This window comes from Schistocerca gregaria, chromosome 6 (assembly GCF_023897955.1).
Source record: "Schistocerca gregaria isolate iqSchGreg1 chromosome 6, iqSchGreg1.2, whole genome shotgun sequence".
NCBI classification, from domain to species: Eukaryota; Metazoa; Arthropoda; class Insecta; order Orthoptera; family Acrididae; genus Schistocerca; species Schistocerca gregaria.
Window position 1 is genome coordinate 36,990,493 of NC_064925.1, and position 19,200 is coordinate 37,009,692.

General features: G+C 46.3%; 1 protein-coding gene across 5 annotated transcripts in view; it reads left to right on the top strand.

The window, feature by feature from the left end:
- Positions 1 to 19,200, top strand: part of LOC126279128 (CCR4-NOT transcription complex subunit 6-like) — an 811,221-nt gene that overhangs the window by 277,414 nt on the left and 514,607 nt on the right. The window contains exon 2 of one of the 5 annotated variants that reach the window (XM_049979622.1): positions 16,919 to 16,957. The exons of the other annotated variants lie outside the window; for them this stretch is intronic. The gene's annotated coding sequence lies outside the window, so the exon portion shown is untranslated. The remainder of the gene's footprint in view (positions 1 to 16,918; positions 16,958 to 19,200) is intronic. 5 annotated transcript variants of the gene reach the window in all.

Sequence of the window (19,200 nt, forward strand, 5' to 3'; positions counted from 1 at the left end):
CCAATACCTGTATATCGCCACATGTGCTCGATATCAGCACGCAGACGGTATTTGTTTCTGATATATTAGAAGAGAGGCATGCGTTAATATCTTGTAAAGTACTCTTGTGTGCGATGTTAGCGTTGTTTTTATAGGTCATAGTTTTTCTTTGTTGGATGGTACAAAATAATAAGGATAATGAGAATGTTTGGGTAGATACCAAGGAGCAGGTGTATCTGGGGATGAGAGGCATGAATTTCGAAACTAGTTATAAATAAGAAGCTGTAAGTATGAAATTAACCATTCTTTCTTCGCTGAACACCTGATAAAACATGGACATGAACCATCCACCATGGAGCAAGACACTGTACCAGAGTGAACAATCACAACAAAAAACTCGTGAAATAACAAGAAAACTTTCACATACAAAGAGCCCTTGCAATGAAAAAGAAACTAACTAATGATCAAATCAATATCTCACTGTCCATGTTAGCCACTAAAACCTAACAAACAGTAATCTTAAGTATACGCACTGTAAACACACACATGTTGATCACAGAATGAAATGCAGGTGATGTGTTCTAATAAAAGTTGCTGAAAAAATGCCGGATATCGGCCAGCTGGAGCATGCTAAGCGAAGGATCACCTCTCGAAATTCGTGCTACAAAAGTTGTTTCTAATCTGTAAAACGAGAGAAAAGCACGACAAAACGTAACATAGTAACATATTGCAACTACTACGTAATACATTTTTACATGTATAAAAAGAAACGTGTATTACAGTAAACTGAAGATGCTTCCTAAATATAAGAAGGGAAACGCGTATGGCAAAAAACAAACTGCCTTTAATTTAGTTGTACAGACAGAACATACCTCCATGCATGCTTCCTTACACTTGCATTTTTTCTCTAGCCATTCCAGCTTAGCCATTTTACACTTTCTGTCCACCTCATTTTCAGACGTTTGTATCCACTTTCACTTGCTTCATTTGCTGCATTTTTATATGTCTCCTTGTGTCAATTAAATTAAAAAATCTCGCCTGATATGCGAGGATTTCTAGTAGGTCATGTTTTCTTACCAATTTCATTACCTGCTACCTATTTGTCTTCTACTGTTTCCCCTGATTTTAGGGGACATGTGATTCATCACATATCTAGTTTTCTGCTTATCTGACTCGTTGAGTGCAGTAGGATAACTGAGATAGGGAAGCGATGTCTTGTCCGCGTGGATAGGGGCTGTATTTACATTGCGGAGTTCACTGGGGTGACTGTGGGGCCATTGCTGTTCTTGTCGTACGTTATAGATCAACCGTTTTATTTTAATCAGGGTTTCAGAGACCGTTATTGTCAGAACGGAGAAAGAAGTGTCAACAGACTAAATAGTTTATTATATTACCAAGCTACTTAGCAATTTCTCAGAAATTGCTTTAGCTTTGCAGTCATCGTTTTTTCACTCAGCCAAATATCCGCATATGCCATTTGTGTAAAACACAACAAAAAGTAATCGGATAATGAAGTAACAATTTTTCAGTCTGTCTACTGAAAAGAACATAAACTGGAAAAATTAATACCGAATTCGTTAGACTAAGCCGGGGTCAGTGGTTAAGTGCTTGTCAGCCCAAACACGAGCAATTTGTGTTACGTCTCAGTTCTTCCAGATCTTTCAGTGGTTAGTTAATGAGGAAAATGGCGAGATGTGCCATGGCTTAGAGTTCACGTTATAATGTCGGTTCTCTTGTAATTGAGCAATTCAGGAGGCCAAAGGACATATCGTGCCTACTGAAGTACAGTAGTGTTTGGTTTGTGACGCCATTTCCTTTTTACCTTAAGCTAAGTGCTCACACAAGAAATATGAGGTAATTAAAGTGTTGTACTGTCATATGACAAGCAAATGGCCATAAAATATATTCTTTATCAGTTGCTGTTGTAGTGGCAGGTGAACGATTGTGTATAACTCTGACGTGGAGTGCCCATTCCTATCAGTGAGAGCTAGTGCGTAGTCGGAATTGCCGGAGCAGGTACGCCAGTGCTCGCGGGTAGAAAGTGTCTCGAAATTGGAGGCGAAGCGGTGCAGTGGAATATCAAACGCGTAGGGCGTGCGGCAAAGGTCGCGGTTAGAAAGTGGGCGTGCGAGCGCCGCGGTCCGGCGCGACGGCGCCTGCGGGCCGCCTGCTGGTCAGGCAGATAACGGCAGGGCGCTGATCGCCGAAGGTGTAAATACCGTGGGTTCTATACCGTTGACATCAGTGGGAGCCTGAATGTCAAATTGATGGCGTACAGGCGACGCAAACTCCCCAACGAAAAGGAAAGAATCTGAGCGCAGTGGTGTTGCGTTCTCTCGGCGTACCCAAGACTGTTATTTTGCAGGTAGCGGTCAGCGGGTGGTGCTTGTTGACGGTCGGCGGCCATTGCTATGCCGATGTTGAGTGTTTTGTGTCTTAACAGTGGGGCCAGTGCGGTGTACACGCAGTGGGCAGGCAACTTGCCGTGCTGGCAGTGCTCCTCGCAGTAATGGACCTGAGTTCGAAGTGAGCATTAGACACACACAGGCAGACCGCACGGTGCACACTCACCTCGGCGTCCCGTTCACAACTGGACGCACAGCGTGCTCCGCTCAAAGTGCAGGTTCACTTTTACCTTGCGGTCACAAGAGTACTGAAAAAAGGTTTCCGAACAAGGAAAATAAAAAAAGAAAAGAAACAGTAACTGTGCGAGTCGTTAGGATTGTGAAACGCCCTTCTTGAACACTTCATGTAGGAAAGTCACAACACTGAGAACTGCGTCGCAAAACGCAAGGACTGGAGAGGATAGACGCTTGTATCGTGCCTGGCAATTCACCAGGAACGTCAATAAATGTAACTTATATCGCGTCAATGGAATCAGAGAAAAATCACTGTTTGGTTGTGTCATAGGCAACTAAACACTACAAACAGTAACAAACATAAAACAGCTAGGGTGATCCGCCATCAACGACCTAAAATCAAACGGCTAAAAACCTGTTTTCACGCTGGAGAATATTTACCTACGAAAGTGCGTTACGTAACCTGCTTTCCACAAGTTCAGGAGTATTGTTCGTCAAAATGGAACCTACTCAACATAAAGTTAGTAAAAGACATGTAGAAGATCCAGACAAGCTCCGCGCGTTTCTTAACGCGTTTGCTTTAAGAACCGCGAGTCGAAGATGATGCTCACACAACTCGAGGCCGAGAGGCTAGGGATCTTAATGTACATCGACATACGAACTTCGCCTGTCACCACACGGTGGATGACGGAGGTTAACTTGTACCACTCTTCCACTCACAAATGAAACGAGGAAAAAGGAAGAGAACAGGTTTGATGCAGCTCTCCATGCTACTCTATCCTGGCAAGCTCCTTCATCTCCGACTAATTACTGCAACCTATATCCATGTGAATCTGCTTAGTGTATTCATCTCTTGGTCTTCCTCTACGATTTTTACCCTCCACGCTTCCCTCCAATACTAAATAGAGATCCCTTGATGCCCCAGAGCCGGCCGGAGTGGCCGAGCGGTTCTACGCGCTTCAGTCTGCAACCCCTACGGTCACAGGTTCGAATCCTGCCTCTGGCATGGATGTATGTGATGTCCTTAGGTTGGTTAGGTTTAAGTAGTTGTAAGCTTTAGGGCAGTGATCACCTCAGAAGTTAAGTCCCACAGTGCTCAGAGCCATTTGAACCATTTATTGATGCCCCAGAACGCGCCCTACCAACCGATCCCTTCTCCTAGTCAAGTTGTGCCATAAATTCCTCTTCTCACCCAATTCTATTCAGTACCTCCTCGTTAGTTCGTGATCTAATCTTCTCCATTTGTCTGTACCACCACATTTCGAAAGCTCTGTTCTCTTCTTGTCTAAACTATTTATCATTCAAGTTTCACTTCAAAACATGGCTACACTCCATACAAATACTTTTAGAAAGAACTTTCCGACACTTAGATCTATACTCGATGTTAACAAATCTCTCTTCTTCAGAAACGCTTTCCTTGCCTTTTCCAGTCTACATTTTATATCCTCTCTACTTCTACCATCAGTTATTATGCTTCCCATATAGAAAAATTCATCTACTACTTGAACTATATCATTGCCTAATGTAACTCCCTCAGCATCATGTTACTTATAATCCGTCTTGACTGCAAAAATTCGTTTATTCATATGACCGGTTTCGGTTCATCCAGAACCATCTTCAGATCTGATATTTCAGTTACTGGAGTAACTTTTCCAAATCCAGCAACTTTCATATGCTGCGTCACATAATATTTTTATGTGAGGCAGCATGTGAAAGCTTTTTTGTGCATCACGTAGTGATCGCATTGGCTTCTGCTGAAAGCCGTGGACTCGGTTTCGCAGGATGAAGGATTAAAATCCGCTTGGATTTAGGTCTTCGGTGTTTTCTGTTGTTCGCTAAGGTTGCAGCTGTATAAAGGCCATCCCCGTTTGTTCTGACATTGTTCATCAGGCGAGACTGGAGGAAAGAATCTGGCGCCACACCATTGTGTGTAGGTTGTTGTTGTGGAAGCAGCAGATAAGACATGACTGGGGACGTCCAGTGCCGGGGACAGCTAGAGCCTACACCACACAGCTCGGTTTTAAACAACAGCACGTTCTGTTTCTTGTCAGTAGGATAGGCATACTGATAGTCTTTATTTCATTTAGCTAACAGCTACAAATCTGATATCTTTTTGTTTTACTGGCAACTGTAGTTATTCATTGTACGTAACTTAGGTCGAGTGGATAGTGACTAACTGCTACCTACTCAGATAAGCCAAAGTACTTGTTTTGAGGTTTGTAGCAATAACGGAAAGACGAAGAGAAAGGAGGGAAGTTGCTGTCACTAAGTTGGCTTCCTGGGACAGAAAGCACAGGTTTCGCTTTCACACGCGGCTTCATATTTCCTGTGGGTTCCTGTCGACATGCGAGACTGTTTGCGTAACGGCCCTCACACGGGTAGTTCCTCCAGGTGAGTAATCCTCCTGTGACCTGCTCAGTGCGGATATGCGGTCAACGCACGGACGTCACAGCTGGGAAGAGAGAGGTTCGACTCCCCGCCTGGCCGTATTTTCGGTTCGTGTGCGACTTTGTTCGGTTCCGCGCACGAAACTTTTTGGATAGTCCAAGGCCTGGCGACCATTACGCAATTCCCCACCTCAAGCAGATTGAGCTAATAGGCTGGTTCTTTTGCATTTGGTATGATCTGGAGTGGACCTTTGGCGGCTTATAAAAGTACCGTTTGTTGATGGAAATTTTGGGAAAACCCCGAAAACCAAGATTTTTCTGTATCAAGAGTAGCAGCTATGGGGATGACCACTTCCATGATTTCTATTCATTGCAGATATCCGGAATTTTGCATAATGATCTCGAGGAACTTCGAAACTTCTTTCAACATCATTATCCATTACTCAGATCCAGGTGTTCAAATTTACCGTATTTATACAGAAAACCGCAAAATCTCATTTTAGCCGTCTTTGCACCGTGACTCGCGTTTGTATAAATAACGGTACCAAATGACTCAAATTTTAACTGTAAATTGTATAGACGTTAATCTGGAAACGCCATTTTCCTGATTTGTCAAGTGTGTATCCGTTATCAAGATACACACGAAAAACCAAGATTTTTAGCAATTGATGGGATGAACACTTGCATAATTTCTATTCATGGCAAATCTTCGAAATTTTATCCAGAAGTTGTTAAGATGGTGATCTCGGTGAAGCGTGAAACTTTTTCGATATCATTATTCTTTACCGATATGCAGAGGTTCAAAGTTACCGTAGTCACGCACGTAAAAATGCACATAATGTCCACTTTTTCACTAGTAAAACTTAATGACGTTCCGTCTCTGAATAATAGGCTCTTCACGTTTGTACTAACATGCCCAAAGTGATACATGTCTGAAAATAAGTTAAAATAACTATCAAAATTATGTAAAACTGGAAAGTCTGCAGGTTCAGTAAATTATTTCAAATAACATTTTTACTCTTGTAGGATGCAAATCACAAGCTGGGCTTTTGCGATGAATTTTGATCGACGAGCAAAGTATCCAGAAAACATGTAAAGCAAATTATTGTATGTTAACCTTTTATTTTGCGTACTTATTCGTTGTTTGTGTGTGTCAAAGTATGCAAAAGTGTGTAAGTGTACAAATAAACTGTCAAAACTTCACTGACCTACAGAATTTGTTGTGTATAAGCAGCACGGTTTGTTGTAATAGAAAAAAAGGAGAGAACCAGCAGAAAAATGCTGCTGTTGGAGCACAAAAAATACGAACAGCCTCCTCCTTAAATGACCCTGACTGAAAAGTGAGGAACCAACTGCTACAATCCTCGTTCTACCTTTCTCACCAAACATTTTGGCATTCGAACACATTCGCACTTCCTTGTGCCGAAAGAGAGTAGCTGAGAGACAGCGACGGTGGAAGAGAGAGGAGATACTCATGAACCCCTTCTTCACGGAGTCCTTGCTGCATCACATTTGTCAGTGTCGAGCTTTGGGCTACTTCCTCCGTCGTCGTACCCAGGAGACTGTTTCAGTAGGCCGCTAGGTACTTTAGTAATTTGGGCCAACTAGAGTGAATAATTTATTCAAAAATGTCGCCACGGAAGACTACGATGTCAAAAAATATTCATTTCTGGGTATTGGATACCTCGAAAGAGCTACAGTTATGCCACGAATTTAATATAGAACCAGTGTCTACAGTTCAGCTCACATCCTCACATGTCACAAAGATAGCTTGTGAAGTCATTGAGCAAGAAATATTTAACAGTATTGTTGTACAGAAACATGTGAAGCATCCAGATAGCGGTGCTTGTAAAAAATTGTCCGTTCAACAATGACGGCATTTGTGCACTTTAGTAGCCAAACGTCTACAGATTTCTGCGGTGCCGTTAATGTCTGACTGTAACAATACATTTCCGCTTTTTAGACTGCCAACCGTGATTTCGTTTGTCATGTCATGCGGACAGATTGTTAATGTTGGGGCGAGAGAGTAAATCTCCCAGAGTTTGCTTCCCAGCGCAATAAACGTCCATACTGAAGTACTGTTAGCAACTTCTTATGTTGCAGTTTTTTAGTTTTTTATTTATTTTTTACTAACTAGTTTTAGCAAACATTGTCTTCGAACGAACCTAAGACTAACGACGAACGTGGTTTTAGCGTTTCGTCACTCTCTAAAGGCAAACTAGAACCATAGCTAGTGCTGTGTTGTATGTTTTGGTGTGTCGAGGCGCGTCGTATAGATTCAAGGTAATAATAAATAAACTGGATTTCACAAGGATGACACACAACGTGAATTTTAAAATGTTTCTCTGTCGTGAAAAATAATGAGGGAATTCCTGACAGAATAGCAAAAATAATTCTCGATGTTACTTTCGTTCCATTTAAATTGTAACGTTACCGTCATTACTGCCTTCTGACGCCATAAAGAGTCGATCGTAAAGCTCTGTTGTTACAAATCTGCTAAGTGATAAAATACAGGACCGTATCAGTGCAGCGAACTGTACATAGCTCACTATGCACCGCGCAGAACATTCATAAAGTGAACTCAGTATGGTGGATCTGGAGCCGAATCCACGAAACCTAACACTGCGGTCGTTGCCCTGCTTCGTAATATGTACGGGGGATAGCCAAAATATGGAAACAGAAAAACACGAGACATTGCCGTGCCTAAAACGGCGCAGGAAACCCGCAGTAATTAAAAACAGCTTCCCGTTATCTTGGAATGGATGAATGCAGCCTCTGCGTGCCTTTCGAGGGAATCTCATATAAGCCATTCTGTCTGCAAAATAGTGGCAAGTTCGGGTGGACAGCGGTCACGCACCCTTCTGTCCGAACTACTCCATAAAGGGTCAGTAATACTGACAGCTGGTGACTTGCGTTGGCCAGGGGAGATGAGACAATACATGGTGGTCGCAAAACTAGTCCTGCACGGCGTGAGCTGTGTTAACAGGGGCCCTGTCGTCTTTGAAAACATTTGGGAACGTGGTATGAACCTGATCAGCCAGAATGGTCGTAGGGTACTTGGTAGTAATGCGACCTTTCAGAGTAAACGTGGAGCCCGTGGAATCACCGAAACCCCGCCACGTTTCACTCTTGGAACGTTATCTCGGCCAGAAGTTGGAAACAGTGTGAAACAACACTCGTTCGACCAAATGAAGTTCAGATTTTGTGGCGTCCGCACCACGTTTTCCTGCTACGGGCACCTACGTCCCTGGAGCTCCAGCCCGCCGTGCAGTTCCCTGCACGTGGTGCTGCGGCCGTGTTGCTTTGGTACGACACAGTTCGCGGGTGTGACATTCGGGCAGGAGTGAATTCTGCTGTAGTCGCCACCTTATTTTTTAATCACAATCCTCGTCAGTGACGATCATTAGACACATAATTTCGTCTCCATTTTGTCTTAGCGGATTATGTATTTTTAGCACAGACGCTGTATGTGGTCAAATTTAACAGCGTAGCCTGCAGGCTTGGGTAGCATGTGCATTTGTGTTGAAACGCAATGTGTCCACATGTTTATTCACCCCCTGTACGCCTCCGATGTGTAAGGAAATAAGGACCAGAGGGGATTCGGACACACACTCAGACTTGGCGCTGCAGCGAAATGAATTGCTCGTGAAGGAAACCGCGTTACGTTGGTCATCCTGTCATGCCGCTGGAGACTCATCTGCAGCGTGCCTGCTGGAGTGGGAAGGCGCAGTGTCAGTACTCGACGCTGTGGACTAACTGGGTATTCCTTTTTTTTATTCGTATATTTTATTACCATATTTATATACACCGAAGCGCCGAAGAAGCTGGTATAGGCATGTGTATTCAAATACAGGGATGCGTAAACAGGCATAATAAGGCTAGCGCAGTTGTTAGATCGGTTACTGCTGCTAAATTTGCATGGTATCAAGATTTAAGAGAATGTGAACTTGGTGTAATAGTCGGCTATCGAGCGATGGAACACAGCATCTCCGAGGTCGTAGCCATGAAATGGGGATTTTCCCGTACGACCATTTCATGAGTGTACCGTGAATATAAGGAATCCCGTAAAACTTCAAATCTCCAACATCGGTGCTGCTCGGGAAAGACCCTGCAAGAGCGGAACCAACGGCGACTGAAGAGAATCGTTCAACGAGACAGAAGTGCAAGCCTTCCGCAAATTGCTTCATATTTCAGTGCTGGACCGTCAACAAGTGTCAGCGTGCGAAACATTCAACGAAACATAATCGATATATGCTTTCGAAGCCGAAGGCCCACTCGTGTACCCATGATGACTGCACGATGCAAAGCTTTACGCCTTGCCTGAGCCGGTCAGCACCCACATTGGACTGTTGATGAATGGGAAAATGTTGCCTGGTCGAACGAGTGTCGTTTCAAATTTTATCGAGCTGATGGACGTGTACGCGTTTTGAGACTACCTCTTGAATCCATGGACCCTGCATGTCAGCAAAGGACTGTTAAGCTGGCTGAGGCTCTGTAATGATGTGGAGCGCGTGTGCAGTTCGAGTGATATGAGACCCGCTGGTACGTCTAGATACGACTCTGACAGGTGACACGTACACAAGCATCCTGTCTGATCACCTGCATCCATTCATGTCCATTGTGCATTCTGACGGACTTGGGCAATTCCAACAGGACAATACGACACCCCACACATCCAGAATTGCGATAGCGACAGTGGCTTCAGGAACACACTTCTGAGTTTAAACACAGTTACTTGCCACCAAACTGGTGAGACATGAACGTGCCTTGCAACGTGCTGTTCAAAGAGATCTTTATGGAGAGCCACGCCCGATTCATAATGTCATTTGCCTCCAGCACTACTTAATACATTAGTCGAGTCCACGGCGCGTCGTGTTGCGGCACTTACGCATGCTCTTGGGGGCCCTACACGATATTAGGCTGGTGTACCAGTTTCTCTGGCTCTTGAGTGTATAAGCTATCTCTTAAAGTGTATGCCCGGGTGAGACCGTGTTTACACGTGCTACGTAAAATAAAATTCTCATTTGTTTCTCGAGTCTCTTTAAAAAGTTACAGCGCTACAGATAACTGTGTCCATATTTAGCGCTAATGCACCTAAAAAATTATATCATGGTGCCCCACACAGTTGAGATAGCACGTCATAACCACTGACATGCGTGAAAAATTGCCGTGTCGTTCATGAAGTTTTAATACATTTATTCTTTAGCAATAAGACAGTCCTACAGTCGAGTGAACGTACAGAAATCCCTGACACTGCTCAAGGTTTTTGACAGCTTCCAACTGCGAAGCGCAAAGCGATGTAGACAAAAAGCGTAGGCATCTGTAAAGCAATGAAGTGACGTTGCCGTAGAGACGTTCACAAAATCGCGTTGTAGACACGCGAAGCAGCCCTTCTTATACGTTTGTCCATCATGTTTATTTCTTTACACGACCTTTTCATAAATTCAAAGGTTTTTTTAACGAATACATGGAAATGAAATTTCTTCGGTATTACGCTACAAACACAGTTTATTTTTATTTCAGTTTCTAATAGAAGATTGGAAGAATGCAGTGTCGTGTTTGTCAGCTACTGCAATATAAAAGAAAGGGAGGTTGAACGGTGATGGCCGAATTAGGCAGTTGGATGAGGTGCGGGGCTGCCATCGTAAGCGCCGTGTAGTGCCCGCCTGGACAAGTACGGAGTCTCGGAGCGAGCCGTCGAGCTAGTTGCAGAGCGTGGATCCCCACGTGGGGCCGGTGAGGGGCAGCCTGTGATAACCTGTTACGCGAGTGCCTGGCCAACAGTTTATTATTGACGGCCATCCTAGCAGGGTGAAGGCCGTGGCAGAACGCGGTTTTTTCATACTTCTCCACACCTATCTAGCGGCTCCATAATTTACATTTGCTTTCGCGCACGATCGAGCTAATAGGCTCTCAGTAACACATGCTAATTTACCACTGTCGTCAAAGCGCTTTCAGAGAAACATCAATTTGTCTTTCCGTGTCGAATCAAAATGATACGGTGTTTGTTTCTAGATGAGTGCTGCGTAGAGCTGGCACCTGCATCCAGTGAATTCGAAGAAAACCGCAGCCGGCATTTTCTTTCTTTTTGCGTTCTCCGCTGTGGTGTCGAGATGATTCCAATAATAGTGTTTCACGTGCAGCGACTTCAAAGAACGTGCGCGGTATAGTAGTAGTTTTTGCGTGTTCGTCAGAGCCCGCCACACTTCACAGTCGATAGACGGGTCTTTCGTTGCCTTATGTCATTAGGGAGTACTGCGTCACACAATGAAACGAATTAGGCGCGGCTTAATGCGCGAGGAGAACTTGTACCTGCCGTGAATCTGGGATGCCGATTTGAAGGTGTCCTTGGAGCCGGTAACGTTACCCGACGCGACGGTCTTTGTATTCAGTTACGGCGGAACGGGGCCGTGATGATACCAGATCCGTGCGGGAGAGGTCGCCTCTGGCTGAAAGTCTCTAGAGTTCCGCCCTGCGGCTCAGTGCCCGTCGGGTCCCGCCACCTCAATTCCACGCGTTCAGACTGAATATTTTATTATTTTCATGTACGTATCGTTCAAGCATAACTCCTGTGGGCTATAGGTTGTCACAGAAGCATCGAGAAAAAAAATTTTTAAGCGCAAGCAAACTATGTCACTAATTATTGGTTTTTTTTTTTTTTTTTTTTTCGGTGTCTACGGATGTCTGACTGTTCCGATGCGCTGTGTGAGTAAACAGCTGAAGTCACTTCTCAAGCGCTTCAGGAAGAGCGCGGAACCTTTATGCCTTCAACCAATAGTTGCCTCAGAAAAGAAAAAAATATTTTGTTCTCGATTCCGTCGGTCGCAGCTCCGTCTCCCCGCTGGACGTGTTGTTAAAAAAAATGGTTCAAATGGCTCTGAGCACTATGGGACTTAACATCTATGGTCATCAGTCCCATAGAACTTAGAACTATTTAAACCTAACTAACCTAAGGACATCACACAACACCCAGCCATCACGAGGCAGAGAAAATCCCTGACCCCGCCGGGAATCGAACCCGGGAACCCGGGCGTGGGAAGCGAGAACGCTACCGCACAACCACGAGATGCGTGCGGACATCTTGTTATTGTTACTGTTATTTACGTGGCACCGTCTGCAAAAATTGTTAAAGGTGCCTAGGGAAAGTGCCCGGTTGGAGAGCAGCCGCTCTCTGGTGGCCGCCTTTGTCGGGCTGAGGGGAAACGTAGCCGACGCCGAAGGTTCGCTAACAGAGGGAGCGGGGCAGCCGACCCCAGGAAAGTGTGCGCTCGCCCTGTGCGAGTCCGCGGCTCGTGCGTGTCGACGAGTGGGAAATGACGGCGAAGACAATGCGACGGCCAGTCCCGGTGCCCGAGCGGGGAAAGTTGGCGGCCCGCGGCATTGACTCACCCGTGGAGGCGACGGCCGCACGAAATGACTCGGCAGCGCTCTCTCCGGCGTTCGGCGCCCACTCCCGGCACTGAAATGTCTCCAAATGCCGTTCCGATATGACACGACACTAATACCGAGGCTGCAGTACTCCAAGTTACGGGCCGCGCATCGCCGCGAGTAGCGTAAAGTGTCACCTCTTCAACTGGTTGCGAAATCATATTACACTCTGTTCCCCAGATGTCCTCTCGATGTACCGAACAGTAGTCGCCGAGCAGGCATTTCAGTTAAGCGTCGGCCTCCTTGTGCGAGGTTTGTCAGCGGTCTCTTAAGGCGAGGAGCCTTTTCTCTAGACAGGGCGTCGGCGTGGCTCTGGCAGCTTTTGTCTCTGTCCACTACCTTCTCCACTTACAGCACGATTGTAGGTACTTACTTCGCGATAGGCGATTCCTCAGCAAACAACAGGTGACTCTGCCGTGCCACTTACTGCAAGCCGCTCCCGGATCACGTGCCCCTGCCAGTGGTGATCACTGTGAGGCAGCTCGACCGCACTCAAACAGACGGCGAGATCCCGCCCCTGGTCTGCACAAGCCACCGGAATCGTTCTCTGTTTCACGCTCTTCCGCGGCTGTGTGCTACTGCATTGCAAACTCTATTCGCGTGTACACTACGTAGGTTCGGTCATATTTTATTACTGGGCGCGTCTCTCGTAATCGTATATGTGACCTAATTCCTCTCACCCGTTTTTCAAATGTTCTTGTCGGAGTCTCCCTGAAATTAGCTAATCGGAGGAAAAACGTTATCGTCGCACAAGATTCTTTTCGTCGTATCTACACTCCTGGAAATGGAAAAAAGAATACATTGACACCGGTGTGTCAGACCCACCATACTTGCTCCGGACACTGCGAGAGGGCTGTACAAGCAATGATCACACGCACGGCACAGCGGACACACCAGGAACCGCGGTGTTGGCCGTCGAATGGCGCTAGCTGCGCAGCATTTGTGCACCGCCGCTGTCAGTGTCAGCCAGTTTGCCGTGGCATACGGAGCTCCATCGCAGTCTTTAACACTGGTAGCATGCCGCGACAGCGTGGACTTGAACCGTATGTGCAGTTGACGGACTTTGAGCGAGGGCATATAGTGGGCATGCGGGAGGCCGGGTGGACGTACCGCCGAATTGCTCAACACGTGGGGCGTGAAATCTCCACAGTACATCGATGTTGTCGCCAGGGGTCGGCGGAAGGTGCACGTGCCCGTCGACCTGGGACCGGACCGCAGCGACGCACAGATGCACACCAAGACCGTAGGATCCTACGCAGTGCCGTAGGGGACCGCACCGCCACTTCCCAGCAAATTAGGGACACTGTTGCTCCTGGGGTATCGGCGAGGACCATTCGCAACCGTTTCCATGAAGCTGGGGTACGGTCCCGCACACCGTCAGGCCGTCTTCCGCTCACGCCCCAACATCGTGCAGCCCGCCTCCAGTGGTGTCGCGACAGGCGTGAATGGAGGGACGAATGGAGACGTGTCGTCTTCAGCGATGAGAGTCGCTTCTGCCTTGGTGCCAATGATGGTCGTATGCGTGTTTGGCGCCGTGCAGGTGAGCGCCACAATCAGGACTGCATACGACCGAGGCACACAGGGCCAACACCTGGCATCATGGTGTGGGGAGCGATCTCCTACACTGGCCGTACACCTCTGGTGATCGTCGAGGGGACACTGAATAGAGCACGGTACATCCAAACCGTCATCGAACCCATCGTTCTACCATTCCTAGACCGGCAAGGGAACTTGCTGTTCCAACAGGACAATGCACGTCCGCATGTATCCCGTGCCACCCAACGTGCTCTAGAAGGTGTAAGTCAACTACCCTGGCCAGCAAGATCTCCGGATCTGTCCCCCATTGAGCATGTTTGGGACTGGATGAAGCGTCGTCTCACGCGGTCTGCACGTCCAGCACGAACGCTGGTCCAACTGAGGCGCCAGGTGGAAATAGCATGGCAAGCCGTTCCACAGGACTACATCCAGCATCTCTACGATCGTCTCCATGGGAGAATAGCAGCCTGCATTGCTGCGAAAGGTGGATATACACTGTACTAGTGCCGACATTGTGCATGCTCTGTTGCCTGTGTCTATGTGCCTGTGGTTCTGTCAGTGTGATCATGTGATGTATCTGACCCCAGGAATGTGTCCATAAAGTTTCCCCTTCCTGGGACAATGAATTCACGGTGTTCTTATTTCAATTTCCAGGAGTGTATTTACTGTGGCGATGAAGATGTGTGTCCACTCTCTGACCTCGCTGTTCCACCGATATTCCATACATTAAGTTTTACAGCCGATATTCTATTCCTGAATTCTGCACCTAGAAAATTTCCATATTCGCTGACTTTCATGTACTGGTGGTAACATATCCTAATTTTACATTTAATTAATTCTTCTTAGGAACACTGGTTTATATGTGCCAAAACCAAGGTAAAGGTTTGAATAAACTTTTGAAGTTTTAGCTGGTTGGTGTATGAGTCCCATTGGATGTAAACAATAACACTCACTGTCTTGTCACTGTCCATAATTGTGAAGTAGTTGTACCAAGCAGCGACGAGAGAATTAATTGATAGCACAGGTACTCTTGATGGTACAACCTGCTCCCCAGTAGGAAAATATGGCACTATGTATGTAAAATAATTGTTCTTCCTGTAAGGTCTCATTTCTCATCAGGCTTCTTAGGATTTCTAGTCCTCTACGCCGTTTTGCAATGTTTGAGAATAACCAGATCATATCCATCCGGAATGCTGTAATAAATATAGGAGTGTGATATTTATGGACGAGGATGCGTGCCCCATAGACTACTGATCATGCTTCCCACGTTCCTCAAGTATGGGACCTTGACACGTCTCACCATCTCTGCCATGCGACTCAAGGGTATCCTCCAGGTCACACCGGATCTGTCGCACGTTTACCAACCTCGAGAACCTAATAATGCACTCAAGATCCGAAGAAACTGATATAGACGTGGGCGTTCAAGTACACAGATGTGTAAACAGAATACGGCACTGCGGTAGGCAACACCTATATAAGACAACAAGTGTCTGGCACAGTTTTTATTTCGGTTACTGCTGCTACAATGGCAGGTTATCAAGATTTAAGTGAGTTTGACCGTGGTGTTATAGTCGGCGCACGAGCGATTGCACACGGCATCTCTGAGGTAGCGATGAAGTGGGGATTTTCCCGTACAACAATTTCACGAGTGTACCGTGTATATCAGTAATCCGAGAAAACATCAAATCTCCGAAATCGCTGCGGCGGGAAAAAGATCCTGCTAGAACGGGAACAACGACGACTGAAGAGAATCGTTCATCGTGACGGAAGCGCTACGCTTCCGCAAATTGCTGCCGATTTCAGTGCTGGGCCATCAACAAGTGTCAGTGTGCGAACGATTGAATGAAGCATAATCGATATGGGCTTACGGAGCCGAAAGCCTATTCGTGTATCCTTGATGACTGCACAACACAGAGCTTTACGCTTCGCCTGGCCCGTTAACTGTTGGACTGTTGATGACTGGAAACATGATGCCTGGTCGAACGAGTCTCGTTTCAAATTTTATCGAGCGGTTGAACATGTACCGGTATGAATCCATGGACCGTGCATTCGGCAGGTCACTATTGAAGCTAGCGGAGGCTGTGTAATGGTGTGTGGCGTGTGCAGTTGGAGTGATACGGGATCTCTGATACGTATAGATACGACTCTGGCGGATGACACGTAAGTAACCATCCTGTCTGTTCACCTGCATTCGTGGCCATTGTGCATTCCGACGGATTTGGGCAATTCGAGCAGTTGGAGTGATACGGGATCTCTGATACGTATAGATACGACTCTGGCGGATAACACGTAAGTAACCATCCTGTCTGTTCACCTGCATTCGTGGCCATTGTGCATTCCGACGGATTTGGGCAATTCGAGCAGAACGTTGCGACACCCCTCAAGTCCAGAATTGCTACAGAGTGGCTCCAGGAACACTCTTCTGAGTTTAAACATATCCGCTGGCCACCAAACTTTTGAGACATTAACATTATTGAGGCTGTCTGGGATGCCTTGCAATGTGCTGTTGAGAAGGGATGTCCACCCCCTCGAGTTGTTACGGATTTATGGACAGCCTCTAAGGATTCATGGTGTTAATTACCTCCAGCACAACTTCAGACATTAATCGAGTACATGTCACGTCGTGTTGCGGCTCTTCTGCGTACTCGCGGGAGCCCTACACGATATTAGTCAGGTATACGAGTTTCTTTGGCTCTTCAGTGTAGGTCTCAGCCTTAAAGATAGTAAACACAAAGTGCGTTAAGTTGTAAGATGCTGCTAGAGCTGTTGTCAGTGTCGTTCTCATATACTCGTACCGTGAAGGAGGAGACAAATCTGCCAATCACAACTCTTACGCCATCGTTGTTCGTCGATCGTGCTACCTTTGCTGTGTATAACTGAACCTCCTTTTATTTCCCCCCAATATGCTTGCATTATTTTTCTCCGACACCAGTTGTAAAAGTGCGGTGTTTAATAAGCCGTGTTTCTCTACATCATGTTGAGAGCTACATAATGTATTATCTGTTTCAGGTGAGTGCCGGTTGGTGCAAAGTTTGCAGACACAGGTCGGTAAGTACGTCTCTAAATGGCTGTGGTGTTCCTGAGTCAGGAACATAGTGGGACTTTCCTGCAGTGAGGCAATTTCTAATCCGAATTGGCTGGCATGTACAGGTTATGAAAACAAGCCACAAATGGTTTCTCTTCGGTGCCTGTCTCCGAGAAAATAATTTAGGCGGGAAGACAAGAGTTAACAGTGCAGCGCTACTAATTTGGATCCGTTGTGTTCTTATGAAAGCGTGGTTTCTGATTATTGACTAATTGTACTAGGTCAGTGGCAATGTGTTGACGCAGATGGTCGAATCTGAACCTCGCCGTATGCCTATTTGGTCTCGGCTTCGGCTGCTGCTATCCGTTTTGCCGCCTGCTGCTGTTTACCAATTTGTAACGTGTCATTCCCGGCCACGACGACGGCGCAGATTTCAGGTATCTTGGGACGGGAGCTTTTCTCCGACCTGGAGATGGGGGGCTGAGTTGTAGTCTGAGTCAATTTTAGGGAAAGGTTGCATTGGCATGGCCACTGAAAATGTCTACATTCTGCTCTCAAGGGGAGTGTTACTAAAAGCGATGAATGTTAAGAACAGTTTCGTAGAGCAGTTGCTTGTAGCTCGCGAAAGGCAAAGACAGACGGCTGGCCCTCGCGAGTAATAGGCCGTGTGGAGCGGAACTGGTGTTTTAAAATAAAGCCGCTCTGACTACGCCGAAAACTTCACAAAATTTTGCAAGTGCGTTCCCTTGTCATTTGCCGGTCTTATGGCTGACTGTTGCAGTTCACCGGACCTACACGCACTCAATAGGAAGGCGCAGCCTGAGAGTGCGCGGAGCCGTTAGCTGGCTGGAGGTGTGTAACGAACGTGGCGGACTTGCCGACGTGTAATACGAGTTGAAAGGTTCAGTTTGTTACAATGGCAGCATGTGTGTGTCCTTTTTTTGCCTGTAGACTGTCGTCCTGTTCCGTTTTTATTTTATTTTTTAAATTTTTGTTGTACAGATTATCAGTAGAATTTGCTAGAAACCAGTTGAGACGATATAGCGACTATTGGCGGTGCTCAATTTCCGACCTATTCGTCGGATCCTTCAATTTTCTGGACTGGTCTGTGGCTGGGCGCTGCTGCGGCACGGTGGGTCCGAGGACAGACGAGCCCAGCGGCTAGTGTTTTGCATTTCCTCTTTAAGCCACACTAGCGACGAGTAGCCTCATTTTGTAATTTCGACGCTGCACTGGTGGTTGTAGTAAGTTTTGCCAACAGTCGGAAAAGACTGTCCGCATGGCTGTGCCAGACTCGGGCGCACCGTGGAATGCAAGGATTAGGGGGCGCAAGTCACAGAGGTAGCCGTTTGTAATAGGTTACTGAAGAGGAATTTCCCGCAGTACTGGAAGGAACAGAGGAAAACCGGCGTACGTCGTGCTGCCAGGCACATATTCTGAGTTCTTCCTGTCTGTGTAGTTCGATGTTCTGTCGGACAACACTTCTTTTACACTGGAACAAGTGGCGTATGCCGTTCCATAGTGAAAACGATTGTTGCTTGTAAGTATTGCCATTTCATCAAATCGCGATTGTTACGTTTGCTATACGAACAGTTTCATTACGTGAGTTGGTGGAGAAAACTTATACGGAATTGGGATTAGTTTCAATGTGGCTGTAAACAGTACCTACTAAATTCCATCTCGTGACCGTCCTGCCGCATATTGAAAGAGGCTTTCGTATGTTGTTTCTTTGTTCAGCTCTCTGCAGCCCCCTGCTGCATTATGGACCTCAGTGACATTACTGCCGGTAATGCTCGGACAGAACCACTAGCGCATTGCTCGTAAGCGACACAGCACGGGAGTTGAAAATTAAGTAACCTTGAGAGTGAAGATTAAGTGCAAGCTGTGAAGGGCACCCACTCAAAGACGGTGGACAGATATAACTTTTGGCAGTTAAAACGGTGGTATGCACCCCAGCATTTGTAAAAACACTGCAAATATCAGTAAAGTCTGCAAAACGCAGAAAATACATCGAATTCAATGATTAAATATTCTTCAGGCACGTTTCCATTAGAAAAAGCGTGCCCACGACCGTACTGGTGAGATGCAAGGTAGAAGGAATGGCACCATCGGTTGTAAATTTTAAATCTGTTTATTGCAGATCGATTTCAGCTGCCGGGTAGGTATCTGCAGTGCAGTTACAGTCAATTGACGATGATTCATCGTAAATAAAATCGCACATGGCACCACATTCCCATTACAAATAACAAACAGCAAACAACTAAAT